We start from the raw sequence: 15,160 nt of genomic DNA, 5'->3' as shown, positions 1-15,160 counted from the left end.
AAAACCAGAAAGTGCTTTATTTCAGATGTCTCCTGCCTGAAATTGTCTCTTTTGCAATGTTAATCCAGGGGGGAAACTAATTCCCTCGATTTGTTATCATTATCTCCCATTTTCCTACTTCGAAAGATTAGCTTGTATGCTGACACACCCAAACACGCCCTGCCTGCAGCCCAGTTCAGCCAGCATCCTCCCTGCAGCCTTGGGCTCTCTTTCTAGAGCGTGGACTGCCGTCCATACTCCATCTTCTGGGCCAGCTCCAGCTGGCACCTGTACCTGACCCTCTGGTAACCAAGATCAGCAGAACTGAACCACAAGAGCCATACAGGTCAGAAAATAGTTACAAAACGTGATGTGGCGAAGCGCGGGCCTGTGGGTGGAAAGGAGTTGCCAGAGAGAATGCGCAAACTCTAGAAAAGAGAGGGTTGGGTGTAGCTTTCATTCATCTCCTCATACATTACTGCTGCGAAGAATCAGGACACCTTCCATTTTACCTTTTCTGATCCATCAGCCCATAGCAATAGAGTTTGCAACAGCATGAAAAAAAGGACGTGCACTTATGCAATATGCATAAGCCATAACAGAGGGAGTGCTGCAGAAGTCTCAAGCAAAGCTCCCCAGGAAATAAGGGCAACCCCCCCCAATACTTCCCATTTGTAGCTAACAGCAATGACTTGTAGTTCCACACTTCCCATTATATATATAGTCAAAACATGCTTAGTGCTGCTGGCGCCAAAGAACTGGATGAAAGTCACCATCATATCATGGGGTCAGATGATAACTCTGGTAAGGGGAAGGCGGGTTGCAGAATCTCATAGGGAGGAGTGCAGCATCGCCATGGAGTAGGGGCCTGAAAAGAGGGTTTGCTGCCAGATTTTAAAGGAGAGGATTTAGGACAGCCAAGTTTCCATTCTCATTTCCTAGGGATAATTGCATGCATGAGACACTTTGCCCATAGAGAGAAATAGAGAGTCATAGCACATTTTGGGGGGTTTCATTCCCTAAACCCCTCCTGTAAGTCAGGGCATGTTAAAGACTCCGCCGGATACTGAGCTTACTGAGAGAGATTACTGTGTCACACTGTGTTTGAGTTCTTATCCAACTTCCACTTCCTGGAGTAAGCATTGACTTTCTGCTGTGGCGAACAATGAGCGCTGAGTGATGGAGATCAGTAGGTGTCCAGAAGGATGGGGTGACAGGGGCCTGTATGGAGAGCATCAGGAAGCAGGCTGGGCGAAAGCTGTTGTGTCAGCTCGGAGGAGGAGCATGCTGGGAAATCCTAGAGCTGAGAAAGGCAGCTCAGGAGTCATCTACTGCTAGGATAGTTCCACAGCAGCAAAGCCCTCTTGTTTCCCAATACCGCATACACCTACCATCTCCAGTCCAGGACTTTGTAATTATTCTGGTAAGTCTAGCCCTTTCGTTCCATAGAAATTCATGACTACCGGCACCAGGATGGAAACACACACCTGGACTAGATAATATCTCCAAGAATAAAATTCGAAAATATGAGAGGCCGGAGAAGTCTATTAGCCACACGTCTTCCTCTCAGGTGACATTTTCTTGCTCGGTGTATATCAAGTACATTTGTTAGCAATGCTTGGGTTTTACTAAATATATTACTGAAGCAATACTCAGTAGTGCTCGAGCTATTTCTCTGGTGTGGTAAATAATTACGTGTGTGATGAAGTGTTACTCGAAGTGCCACACAATTTCTGAAAATGTCACACACAAGCACACTGGTAAAATGGACATGCCACACACATAGGCAGGATGAACATATGCCAGCCCCGAGGATGGCGCTCCACAGAGCCGATGCACACTCATTTAAAACCTTTTCAAAGAGGTTGGCACCTGCATGCCCGTCTAGAGCATACTTACTTAGGGTGCTGTTAGCCAGCTCCTCCAAAAGCAACCATTGGCAAAGCCAATAGGTCTTGTCTATGTGAAAGCTATCGACTTTGCCAATGTCTTGCCAATGTCCTTTAGCCATGTTGTACAGCAGGGTGATTCTATTCAGCATGGCTAAAAGTTAGAGACGTGGGATAGAGGAGGGTGGCAAAGAGAAAATTGGAGTACAGTGGTGCATGGTGGAGTGGCGTGAAATAGAGCATAATGGAGTAGAATGATGTAGACTGGAATGAAGTAGAATGGAGTGGTGTAGAATGAAGTGGCACAGAGTGGAGAGGCACAGAGTAGAATGGAGTGGAGTAGAATGATATGGAGTAGAGTGGCATGGAGTAGAGAGGCGGAGAGTGGAGTGGCGTAAAGTGGAGTGGTGTAGAGTACAGTGGCATAGAGTGGAGTGGAGTAGAATGGCGTAGAGTGGCTTGGAGTGGCATAGGGTAGAGCAGAGTGGCGTACAGTGGCTTCGAATGGAGTAGTTTTGAGTGCTATAGAGTGACATTGTGTGGAGTGTCCTGGAGTGGAGTAGCGTGGCACAGAATAGAGTGGTGTGGAGTGGCGTAGAGTACTGACAATAACAAGCTTAATGTGTGGTTACTTAAAATCATTACAAAGAATGTGTGGGATTTTAAACTCATACTAAAGAAGAATACATTATTATTTAAAATCCTCAAAAGTAAAATTTCCTGCGCTGATACATATTCATAATTAAGTAATGGCGACAATATAGAAATACGAAATGTCATACTAAAGGAAAACAAAAACGATGGCAATACGAAAAGGTCATACTAAACAAAAACACACTAGCATTTTAAAACCTTAGAAAAAAGAATGTGTGGACGCAAGCGCATGTTCATAATAAAGTGATGGCTATGGTAATAATATGTGACAGTAACGTAGATGAGAGCAGCTCGAGGTCGTGCCAGGCATAGTGACGTCAGAGATGCCACCGGTGATTGAGTGCAAAACTGTGTTCACTAGGTTGTGACCTGTTGCATTCAAGTACAAAATACAGAACTTAAGTGGACACAACCTGAAAAGTTCAGACAGCGAAGTTAAAATCTTTGGTGTGACGGTGGAAGCCACTTTATCGCATACCACTGTTTTCCACTGGATGATGAGCGGTTTGCAGCTGGGGCTGTTGGCCGTTGCTACTAAAGAGTACTGTAGAGTGGCACTGTTTGGAGCAAAGTGGGATACAGTAGAGTGGAGTTGCACAGAGTAAAGTGACATAAAATATAGTGCCATAAAGTGGAGTTGCATGGAGTAGAGTGAGGTGGCGAGATTGGCATGGCATAGAGTGAGGTGACGTAGAGTAGCATAGGATAGAGTACAATGGAGGAGAGTGGCGTAGAGTGGAGTGGCATAGAATGGCTTGTATGGAGCGGCATAGAGAGGAGTGGCGTAGAGTGGGGTTGAGTAGCATACAGTGCTATAGAATAGAGTGGAGCAGCATAGAGGGGAGTGGCGTAGAGTAGAGTGACATAAAATGGTGTAGAGTGGGGTGGCATACAGTGGACTTGAGTGGAGTGGCATAGAGTAAAGTGGCAGAGAAGGGAACAGTGTAGAGTAGAGTAGCGTACAGTTGGGTGACATAGAGTAGAGTGGAATATAGTGGCATGAAGTAGAGAGACATAGAGTTAAATGGCATAGAGTTGAGAATATTGACGTGGCTTAGAGTGGACTGGAGTGGCATAGCATGGCTTAGACTAGAGTGGCATAGACTGGCATAGAGTGGAGTGGTTAGAGTGCTATGGAGTGGCATTGTGTTGAGTGGAGTGGCACAGAGTAAAAAGGAATGGAGTAGAATGTTATGGAGTAGAGTGGTGTGGAATGGAGTGGCATAGAGTGGTGTGGTGTAAAGTGGAGTCTTGTAGAGTGGCATAGAGTGGAGTGGAGTGGCATAGAGTAGAGAGGCTTGGAGTGGCATAGGGTGGAGCAGAGTGGCGTACAGTGGGTTAGAGTGGGGTAGCTTTGAGTGCTACAGAATGGCATGGTGTTGAGTGGCGTGGAGTAGAGTAGGGCAGAATAGAGTGGTGTGGAGTGGAGTGGCGCAGAGTACTGACAATGACAAGCTAATTGTGTAATTACTTACAATCATTACAAAGAATGTGTGCAATTCGAAATCTCATACTGAAGAAGATCACATTATTATTTAAAATACTTAAAAATACAATTTCCTGTGCTAATACATACTCATAATGAAGTACTCGCAACAATAAAATCAGTACAATTTGTATAGAAATACGAAATGTCATACTAAAGGAAAACGAAAACTATGGCAATACGAAAAGGTCAAACTAAAGGAAAAACACAATATAATTTCAAAACGTTAGTAAAAAGAATGTGTGGATGCAAGTTCATAATAAAGTGATGGCTATGGTAATAGTATGTGACAGTAACGTATATGAGAGCAGCTCGAGGTCATGCCAGGCATAGTGACGTCAGAGATGCCACCGGTGATTGAGTGCAAAACTGTGTTCACTAGGTTGTGACCTGGTGCATTCAAGTACAAAATACAGAACTTAGGTCGACACAACTTGTAAAGTGCAGGCGGCGAAGTTAAAATCTTTGCAGCAAAGGTGCAAGCCACTTTATCACATACCACTGATTAACACTGGGTGATGAGCGGTTTGCAGCTTGGGCTGTTGGCCGTTGCTACCATAGAGTACTGTAGAGTGGCATTATTTGGAGCAAAGTGGCGTACAGTAGAGTAGAGTTGCACAGAGTAAAGTGACATAAAATACAGTGCCGTAGAGTGGAGTGGCATAGAGTAGAGTCGAGTGTCGAGATTGGAGTGGCATAGATTGGAGTGAAGTGGAGTGGCATAGAGTGGAGTGGCGTGGAGTAGCACAGTATAGAGTAGAATGGAGGAGAGTGGCGTAGACTGGAATGGCATAGAATGGAGTGTATGGAGTGGTGTAGAGTGGGGTGGAGCAACATACAGTGGTGTAAAATAGAGTGGAGCAGCATAGAGGGGATTGGCATAGAGTGGCATAAAATGGTGTAGAGTAGAGTGGCAGAAAGTGGAGTGACATAGGATAGAGTGCAGTGGCATAGAACAAAGTGGCAAAGAGTGAAGTAGTGAAGAGTGGCATAAAGTAGAGTAGAGTGGCATAATGTTGAACAGCATAGAGTAGAGTAGAATGAGAAATATAGATTGAAATAAATGAATGTATTAAGTATATGAAAGACACGGGGGTGAACATAAACAGAAAACACAAAGAGTGCATAATTCCCAGAAAAAAGGGCAGCTATTCCAATTAATATATCTGTATATACATTTAAGCATCTTGATAAGTGAAAAAGACTAGCAAAATGCCCAAAATGCCTTGTGACTAATATTACTATGCGGCGTGGTGCAAAAGTAACAAAAATAATCCAAAAGAGATTTAATAGCAACGAGCTGGCACAAGACGAATATACAGACAAACAGCAGCTTCTGATTGTCTTTTTCTTGTTTTTACTAAGTTCGTATCATAAACTTTCAAATATGCAGCATCGAAGAGAGAATCCACAGATAAAGACAGTGATGTTTTTCAAGTCAAATGTGTAGCAGAAACATTGTAGATGTTACAATTAAGTGCAGTGATGCTGATACTCATCTGTTGATGATTATAAAGTTAGGGCACGATTGAAGATTGCAGATGTTTAAACCACAGATTATTACTGCACTATAGGCTGGATTAAGGATGCAGCTGTATCTGTTGTGGCACTTCATGAACAGACGCTGATTGTGTCTGAATGTAGGGAGACTGTAGATGCCCCACATGTCGGTACATGCGTCAGCACAGATGAAGAGTCCTACACAGCAGCTTTGATGATAATCAATTGCATTGCATTGCAGAACACCTAATGTTCTCTATCTGTCAAGTTACTTCTCCGAAATCAACAGGAAGTACAGCTTGTTGTTCTAGCAGAGCTTTCAAAATACCAGTTTGAAACATTTCAAGAAGTGAATTACTGATCTCGCTCGGGGAGGTTGAAGTTTGCAACAACATAGAGTCCAATATGCATCCAGTGTGCACTTCTCCTCCAAACCCGAATACAATAACAAGTTCAAATTAATTCTCACAATTGATGGGGTTCCTAAATCTGAAAAAACAAACCTTCATGCAAATTGCTTGCTGAATGGTCTTGTTTAAAAATATAATTTCTACATGAATTATACCTACTCTGAACAAGGTGTCAGTGCCCTGCATTTGCCAAAATGTTATTACCCTAATACCCTTTTTCATTAATATGTTCTCTCCCAATATGGGAAACCTTGTTTTAAAAATGAAACATTGAACTGTGGTGAATAAGTAACTCTTTGACGACTAATCCAAATCATTTTAAGCTTTTCAGTTTCTTGAAAATAATAAAATTCAGACGTATCAAATCCATCATCACTATTAAGATATGAAAACCTCTTTTGAAAACGTTTAGAGCTGTTAATGGGGAGGAGTGGGTTCCCGCACTGTGGCCACTATGTAAAATGATATCCTTCCTAAGGCTCTTGGATCAATGATTGTAGTGGTGTACATAAAGATAGAAATTGAACACCACATGATGATTCTCTACATCCAGGCACGGATCTTCATTGTCCAATGTAGCATACATATTCAATTCAGTCCTAGTTGTTTAACAGCATTTACATCCCATAAATTAACTTAAGAACATGGAGTGACAATGCATTCCAGTGAAATTCTTAAACATAAGGAATTTGTTTAATTTCTGTAGGACCCAAAAGTTGTTAAGGCACCTTTTCCCATGGAACACCATTAAGCAAAATGTATACAGTGGTGTTGATAGCATGGTAACACCAGAAGAAGAATGCTATTCCAATCCCTGAACAATTAGAGACAGTGTTAAACTTCCAGGAAGATAGTGTCCATGCTCCATCAGAAAGATTACAACCAGCATTGCAATCCACAAAAGAAATGATGCGATTGCAGCAAACATCCATATGTAGGCAGTATATGCTTGTATGGTCCCTGCAACATGTGAGAATCCATGTGCTGCAATGACTAATTGGAGAAGGGAACATTTCTCTGGTTTCTTGGAGGTACAGAAAGATAACAGCTCCTGTTTTGGGATCTTGATGGGCTAATTTCCAGGCAGCGCAAATTCTTGCAGTGGTATAATTTCAATCAATATAGATCTTTTTAGCTTGCATACAAGATTCAGCACATAATATTGGGCCAGATGTATGAAAGCATTTTGCATTCGCAAACAGTGCAAATGCCTGTTTGCAAATGCAAAATGCTATTTCAGAATGTATGAAATGCATTCTGAACGCAATTTTAAGGAATTGCTAAAATAGCGATTCCTTAAAATTGCGACCTTGTTTAGAGATTTGCAAATTGTGACTCTCTAAATTAGAAATCGCAAATAAGGATTCCTTATTTGCAATTTCTTAGCACATGTATGAAGCCATCCCTAAATGCGGTTTTGGCATTTAGAAATCGCTAATTACCACCAAGTTGAACTTGGTGGTAACCATGTGCAAAATTTAATAATGCATTTAAAGTGCAATTTTAAATTGTACATGTAAAGCACACATTCCCTTTTGGCATATGTGCACCTTACATGTTCCCCCAAAAACTTTTCGGGTGCAGCAGAGGGGGCCTTAGCCCCCCAGGACCCTGGGGTTTTGCATTTCCGAAACTGCGATTTCTGGTTCAGAAATCGCGATTTTGGAAATGCAAAAAATGTGCAGATATGGCCATAGCTGCCAATGGGGCCGGTATCGCAAATTGCGAATCGGTAATAGCATTTGCAATTTTTAAGAAATCTCTGTTACCGATTTGCAAATGTGATACATGGCACTTTGCGAGTCGGAAATAGTGATTTCTTAAAAATCGCTATTTCCGAATTGCAAAGGGCCGTGGTGATACATCTGGCCCATTATCCTTATTTAGTGCATATAATATATTGGCATCCCATTGTCTTGTTTCAGTATTCAAATCCAAAGCACTCCAGTAATCCAATCATATTCAAATTTTATAAATCTTTATTGCTTTATCTTGATCATTCTTTTCCATTTAAAACAGCCACTAGCCGACGCGTTTCGTCCTCATGGACTTCATCAGGGCCAGCATACCATCTGTTCTTTTTTCTTTCCTGTGCAGAATGGATCCAAGGAATGAAGGGAGCTTCTCCTGCTTGGTTGGGGTGGCTGCCAGTTGGGTTTCTGCCACTCCTCCTGTGGGGTGGAGGGCAGCTTTGCTGTCACACTTCCCTCAACCTGCTGGGCTTGCTCAGAGCCTCGTTGTTCCTGGGGCAGGGTGGGGCCGCTCGTTGGGCTGGTTACTGCCCTGTTGCTTGTCTCCCCTCTTCTGTGGTTTCTGGACGTACGTGCGTCTCCCTAGGCTGTCAAGCAGCTTGGGGAGGGGCGGAGGAATCAGGTGGTAGATCTTTTAGTGGTGCACATAACTTTGCAGAAGTGTTAATCACTGATAAAGTTGCAGCAGTTTCACTTGTTGAAAATGAAGTTTGTACCATGTCTGAATCAATAATTGATGTATTTACTGAAATGTATAAAGCTGGAGACACAGCAGGCTCATCAGTCTCCGGAATAAGGCCAATGATTTCAACACGGCTGCACTCTTCTTGAGGCATTGCTAGAATATGGAGAGGAGTTACCACACTACTCCGGAGGCACTATGATGATGGCGGGGGTTCATTAAACAGGATCAGCTAGATGGTACTTTTTAATGTGATCATTTAACAACTTTCTTTTTTTCTTTGCACCAGGAAATGGTTGCTGGAATACAATGCATGTGACTTCTGTCCCAAGAATAAGTGGTCTGTAAGATGGTTTGAAGACATGCTTGTCAGGGATGCAATCGTGAGCTAGCTGTTCCACTTTTGGGTAGTCACCCAGCAGTAGTTTAATCTTGAGTGATGCATCTCTTTTGTTGGAGAAAGTGTCTCTAATTTATTGCATATTCAGTAGCAAATCCAATTGTGAAATATGGTTAGATGATCAGGTTTTAACTCTGCCACCTCTCCAAGGAGAATAGGACCAGGTACATATTTGAGGATTCCAAAAAGCGTCTGGTATGGGGTTCAGCCACCGAATACTCTTCTAGGTAAGTTATTTTGCACTCTCTGAGCCCTTTAAAGGTTGTGTTACCATGACAGTCCTAATTCCAATACCCTAGCCATCAAGGCTTGCTTAAGCTTACCATTGGGTTGCTCAACCACACCATTCCATTCTGGACAGAAAGCTTGCAAGTACAGAAGTTGTACTCCTACAGGTGACATAGCATCCTAGAATGACATAGAAGCAAATGCAGGATCACTGTCTGAATGGAAGATATGAACTGCTCTAATTGCTCGTGCGTATTGTAAGTCTTCTGTGACTGGTTGGACAGTGGCACTGTTTTGTGGTGACACCCAAAGGAATCTAGAGCAGGAATCAATCACACATATTAATTGACTAATTTTAGTGGGCCAAAATGATTGAGGAAAATAATACAGAAGAGGTTATAGTATACCATGAGAAGAGTTGGTGCTGGTCTTGCTGCACCTGAATGCTTTATTTGTTGGCAAACATTACATTGCTTTACATATTTATTTGTATTCTTCAGTAAATAAGGCCACCAGTATCATTGCTGTGGCAATGACACACTACCACTGGTGCTGGCATGAGCCGAAGCTAACCCTTCATAAGCTGCCTTAACAAAATCTAACCTACTTCACTTATTAGGTATATGCATGTCACCAATTGCAAGTAAAAACATAGGAACATTGGTGGTCATTACAACCCTGGCGGTCGGTGTTAAAGCGGCGGTAAAACCACCAACAGGCCGGCGGTAAAAAAAATGTAATTACGACCATGGCGAAAACCGCCAACATAGACAGCCACTTTAACACTCCGACCGCCACGGCGGTACAAACAAACACTGCGGCGGTAACCGCCAACAGACAGGCGGAGGACAATGTACTGCCCACAGAATTACAACCCACCAATCCGCCACCTTTTCCGGGGCGGATTCACCGCGAACAAAAACACAGCGGAAACAGGACTTCGAAGGGAAAACGCTCACCTCTACACACCCCACGAGGAACCAGGACTCCATGGAACATGAGCTCCAAATTCTGCCAGCCTTTATCTTCCTGCTCCTCTAACAGGAGCACGACGTCGGCAGCGAAGACAACGGTGAGTACTGCACCTACAACACAGGGGCGGGGGGGAAAACAGTGACACACTCACGCAACATGCAAAACCCCCACCCCCACTCTCACCCACTACAACACACACACAAGTACATGTTGATACATCACAGTTACACCCTCCAACCCCCCCGGGAAGAATGCAAGGACAAAAGGAAATTAGTCAAATAATTGGATATATTCAAAGACATGAATCTAAAATATATACAAATATATACATTTATACGATATACAATTATATCCACCAAGAACATAAGTCCAAGGGATTCCACCATCATAGTCTGTGGATCACTGGGCCCAAAAGGCATGGGCAATGTCCACACTCAATACCCAATCAAAACGGAGAGAACACTGCTGGGGCATCAGATAGAAATAAAACAGGCACCTCAGGGGGAAGGGAAGGAGGGGCACCTCAGCCGGATGAGTGCACAACGCCAGATCCACGAGGGGGCTCCATGCCTACTGTTCAATCCTGGGGAGTGCAAAGCCACAGTCTCACAAGTCTCTACAGTGGGTGGTTTGCCCACTGTTCAATCCTGGGGAGTGCAAAGCCACAGTCTCTCAAGTCTCTACAGTGGGTGGTTTGCCCACTGTTCAATCCTGGGGAGTGCAAAGCCACAGTCCCACAAGTGGATAACAGTCTCCACTGGTTCTGGAGGGGGCCTTGTGCCCAGAGTGCTTCATCCTGCCAAGGACAGAGGTAGAGAATGTATCTCTCCACTGGTTCTGGAAGGGGCCTTGTGCCCAGAGTGCTTCATCCTGCCAAGGACAGAGGTAGTGGATGTATCTCTCCACTGGTTCTGGAGGGGGCCTTGTGCCCAGAGTGCTTCATCCTGCCCGTGGCAGACTCAGTAGCGTCGGAATCATTTGCGCTGACTGGCCTGCAGGGCTGCTGGCGGCGGTGTCCTGGGCAGCGGTGCTTGTGGCGGTGTCCTTGGCAGCGCTGCTTGTGGCGTCGGTGTCCTGGGCAGCGGTTCAGCTGCTGGTGGTCATGTTCTGCCCTGCGGGGCTGCTGGCGGCGGTATCCTGGGCAGCAGTTCAGCTGCTGGCGGTCTTGTTTTGCCCTGCGGGGCTGCTGGCGGTCGCTTCCTGGGCAGCGTGGCTGCTGGCGGTCGCTTCCTGGGCAGCGGGGCTGCTGGCGGTCCTGTCTGTGGCAGCGGGGCTGCTGCTGGCGGTCGCTTCCTGGGCAGCGTGGCTGCTGGCGGTCCTGTCTGTGGCAGCGGGGCTGCTGCTGGCGGTCGCTTCCTGGGCAGCGGGGTTGCTGGCAGTCCTGTCTGTGACAGCGGGGCTGCTGCTGGCAGTCGCTTCCTGGGCAGCAGGGCTGGTGGCGATCTTGTCCGCCGTGCTGATCCTCCCAGACTTGCCGCTTTTACTGTGCCCCCTACTGTGGGGGTGGTGAGTGCACGTGAGCGGGGTGTGGTGGTGGGTGTGCTGGTGATGGATGTAGTGGCTGAGGATGTAGTGCATGCAGGTGTGAGTGGAGACGAGACCGGGAGGGAGGAGGGAGACGAGGAGGAGGGGGGCACGGTGGAGGCAGTAGATGTTGGTGTGTCTGCATGTGTGTGATGCTTGCGTGAGTGCCTCTGGGATGCGTGGTGCTTATGTTTGCTAGAGCTTCCCTTGTGTGTTGATGTGTGTGCATGCTGGCCTGATGCTGTACTTGTGATAGGCTGAGGTACAGGGGTGTGAGTCTGGGTGGAGGAAGTTGGAGGGGGGAGGCTAGAGACAGGGACAATGGCTGCCATCAGTGCTGAGGCCAGAGTCTGAAAAGCTCGCTAAAGGGCTGCCTGACCAGAGTGAATGCCCTCCAGGAACGCATTGGTTTGTTGCAACTGCCTCTCTGCACCCTGGGTGGCATTCAAAATGGTAGACTGCCCAACAGTGAGGGACCTGAGGAGGTCAATGGCCTCCTCACTGAGGGCAGCAGGGGTGACAGGGGCAGGGCCTGAGGTGCCTAGGGCGACGGTAATGCCCACCCTCCTGAGTGAGCGGGCACGGGGCAAAGGCTGAGGGCCTGCTGGGAGGGCGGTGCTGGTAGGGGGGGTGGCAGCTGTACCTGTAGATGCGGGGGGCACAGATGGGGCTGCCACCGCAATGGAGCTCCCATCAGAGGAGGAGTCCGTCTCGCTGGTGTCAGCTCCTGTCCCCGCCGTGGAGCTCCCCTCGCCCTCCGTCCCACTGGTGAATTTGGAGTCCGTAGTCTTGCCCTCCAGGGCCATGTGGGATGCAGCTCCCTCCTGCTCCGGTGCCACTGCTCCTCCGCCTGATGATGCTAATGCACACAAGTACAGGGAGCCCACAAAAGGGGTGGGGAAGACAGAAGAAAGACATGTTCAGTGCATGCAATACCGCTACCGTTGGCGGACACGACAGACAGAGAAGCCCCCTGCACTATGCCGCGCACTTGGGGTCCACTATTCAATCCCTGGGACATGGCTTAAAAGGCTATGGGCGATTTCTGCACACATGGATGTCACAGGAGCCTGACTAGGTGTAGTTGGCACTGTACACAGGTGGGGCGGGTGCCACAGGGCCTGCCTGAAGTAGGGAACTTAACTAGCAAACTCGCCCTGGCCTAGGGGAACCCACAGCCCACCTCCCCCACCCAGACACCTAAAATGTGCGCTGAATCAGCAGAATGAGAGTGTACTCACCCCCTTGTGGCTGCTGTGATGCCCTCAAGCGCCCCTCCAACTCCGGATACGCCACCGCCAGGATCCTGAGCATCAGGGGGGTCATGGTACGTCGGGCAGCCCTCCCACGTTGGGAGGCTATCCCCAGCTGGGCCTCCGCCGTCTTCTTGCTCCAGCGGCAAATGTCCTCCCATCTTTTCCAGCAGTGGGTGCTCCGCCTGTGGTAGACCCCCAGGGTCCGGACTTCCTTGGCGATGGCACGCCAGATGTCCTTCTTCTGGTGGGCGCTGACCTACAGGAATTGTACAGGGGAAAAGAGAAGTAATTACCAACTGCACCGTCACAGTCATTGGCCCGCATCCCTACCCTTGCCATGACGCACATGCACTCATGGTTGTTTCGTGCATGCCTCATTCTCACCCCCCCTATCTTTCATTCACCCCACTCCACACAAGCATTGCCCATACAGCATGCTCACAGTGTACTTACCTGTTTGTCTGGAGGACCGTAGAGTAGCGTGTACGGGGGGAGGACCCCATCCACAAGTTTCTCCAACTCCCCCGTGCTGAAGGCAGGGGCCCTTTCCCCAGACACACGAGCCATTGTCTCTTCCAGACTGAGGTCACAGCAGCACTTGCAGTGTAGGTCCTCTCCTGTCGCAGATCAGGTATCGAGTGATTGAACAGATAGAAAATGGTGGTCATGTCTGCAGCGGTGCGTACCGTCACCGCCGGCGAACATTGTCATTGGCTCTTGGGACCCATAGGGCCCAATGTTAACCAATGCAGAATTGCGCCGCGGTCTTCGACCGCCTACCGCGACGGTGTACAACGCCAGTGCAGTTACCTCATATCCCCCTGTCCCACTTTCCAGGTCAGGCAGCCGCCATTTCAGGGGCCCACATGGCATTATTTTTGACTGCGTCACACATACCTAGGCCTTGCCTAACCACTCATATAGGAAAATTGTGATTTATAAATATATTTTCAGAGTAAGCTGTGTTTACGTACCTCAGAGTTGGTTGACTCTCTACCCACTGTTCTCCTCCATAGGCACTGTCCGCTGGGGCATGTGAGGAGATGGCGGCAACCTCCGGTGTACAGACCGCTGGTGGACCTATCGACAATGGAGGAAAGACATGTGATCATCACCTACAGGCTTGATCGTGCCACAATCCAAAAACTGTGTGCCCAGTTGGAGCCAGACCTGATGTCAGCTATCCGCCATCCCACAGGAATACCCCCTCAAGTGCAGGTGCTGTCAGTACTCCATTTCCTAGCAAGTGGGTCATTTCAAACAACAGTGGCCATAGCATCAGGGATGTCCCAGCCTATGTTTTCCAATGTGTTGTCCAGAGTGTTGTCTGCCCTGCTGAAACACATGCAGAGCTACATCGTTTTCCCTCAGGTGGAGGATTTGCCTACAGTGAAAGGTGACTTCTATGCCCTGGGACATATCCCCAACATCATAGTTGCCATTGATGGGACACATGTGGCCTTGGTACCCCCACGCAGGAGTGAACAGGTGTACAGAAACTGGAAGAGTTACCATTCGATGAATGTGCAGATGGTGTGTTTGGCAGACCAGTACATCTCCCATGTTAATGCAAAATTCCCTGGCTCAGTGCATGACGTTTACATCCCGTGGAATAGCAGCATCCCTAATGTGATGGGGCAACTCCAGAGGCACCGGGTGTGGCTATTAGGTGAGCACCTGGACCCAAATCAGTGGGAATAGTTGTCTGGGTCTGTGGATGTTCCTATGAGTCAGTGTGTGTCTAACAGCTGTCCCTCGCCATTTTCAGGTCACTCTGGTTACCTCAACCTGTCATGGCTACTGACCCCAGTGAGGAATCCCAGGACAAGGGCAGAGGAATGCTACAATGAGGCCCATGGGCGAACTAGGAGGATTATAGAGCGGACCTTCGGCCTCCTGAAGGCCAGGTTCTATTGCCTTCATATGACAGGTGGTTCCCTATTCTACTCACCAAAGAAGGTGTGCCAGATCATCGTGGCCTGCTGTATGCTTCACAACTTGGCTTTGCGACGGCAGGCGCCTTTTCTGCAGGAGGATGGTCCAGATGGAGGTGTTGTGGCAGCTGTGGACCCTGTGGACAGTGAAGACGAGGAAGCAGAAGAAGAGGACATCGACAACAGGAACACAATGATCATGCAATACTTCCAGTGAGACACAGGTAAGAAGACAACACTGCCTGCTACATCTGATTTTAATCCACTACCTCTCTACTGTCTGTCATTTTCACCCAGTGTATGGTCACTGAATTGTCACTTTCCCTTACGATTTCACAGATGTGGGTCCCACAGTGTGACATCTGCTTTGTTTCCTCATGGACTAGAGCTGTGTGACATAGGTATGTTGACATTACATTTGAAAGAGCATTTTGCCACTGTAATTGCTAATACACTATTTTTAAATCACAGACAGACTCCTGATTGTTTTGT

Source organism: Pleurodeles waltl, chromosome 2_1, assembly GCF_031143425.1.
Source record: "Pleurodeles waltl isolate 20211129_DDA chromosome 2_1, aPleWal1.hap1.20221129, whole genome shotgun sequence".
NCBI classification, from domain to species: Eukaryota; Metazoa; Chordata; class Amphibia; order Caudata; family Salamandridae; genus Pleurodeles; species Pleurodeles waltl.
The sequence above is the reverse complement of the archived record's forward strand: the minus strand, read 5'-3'. Positions refer to the sequence as shown.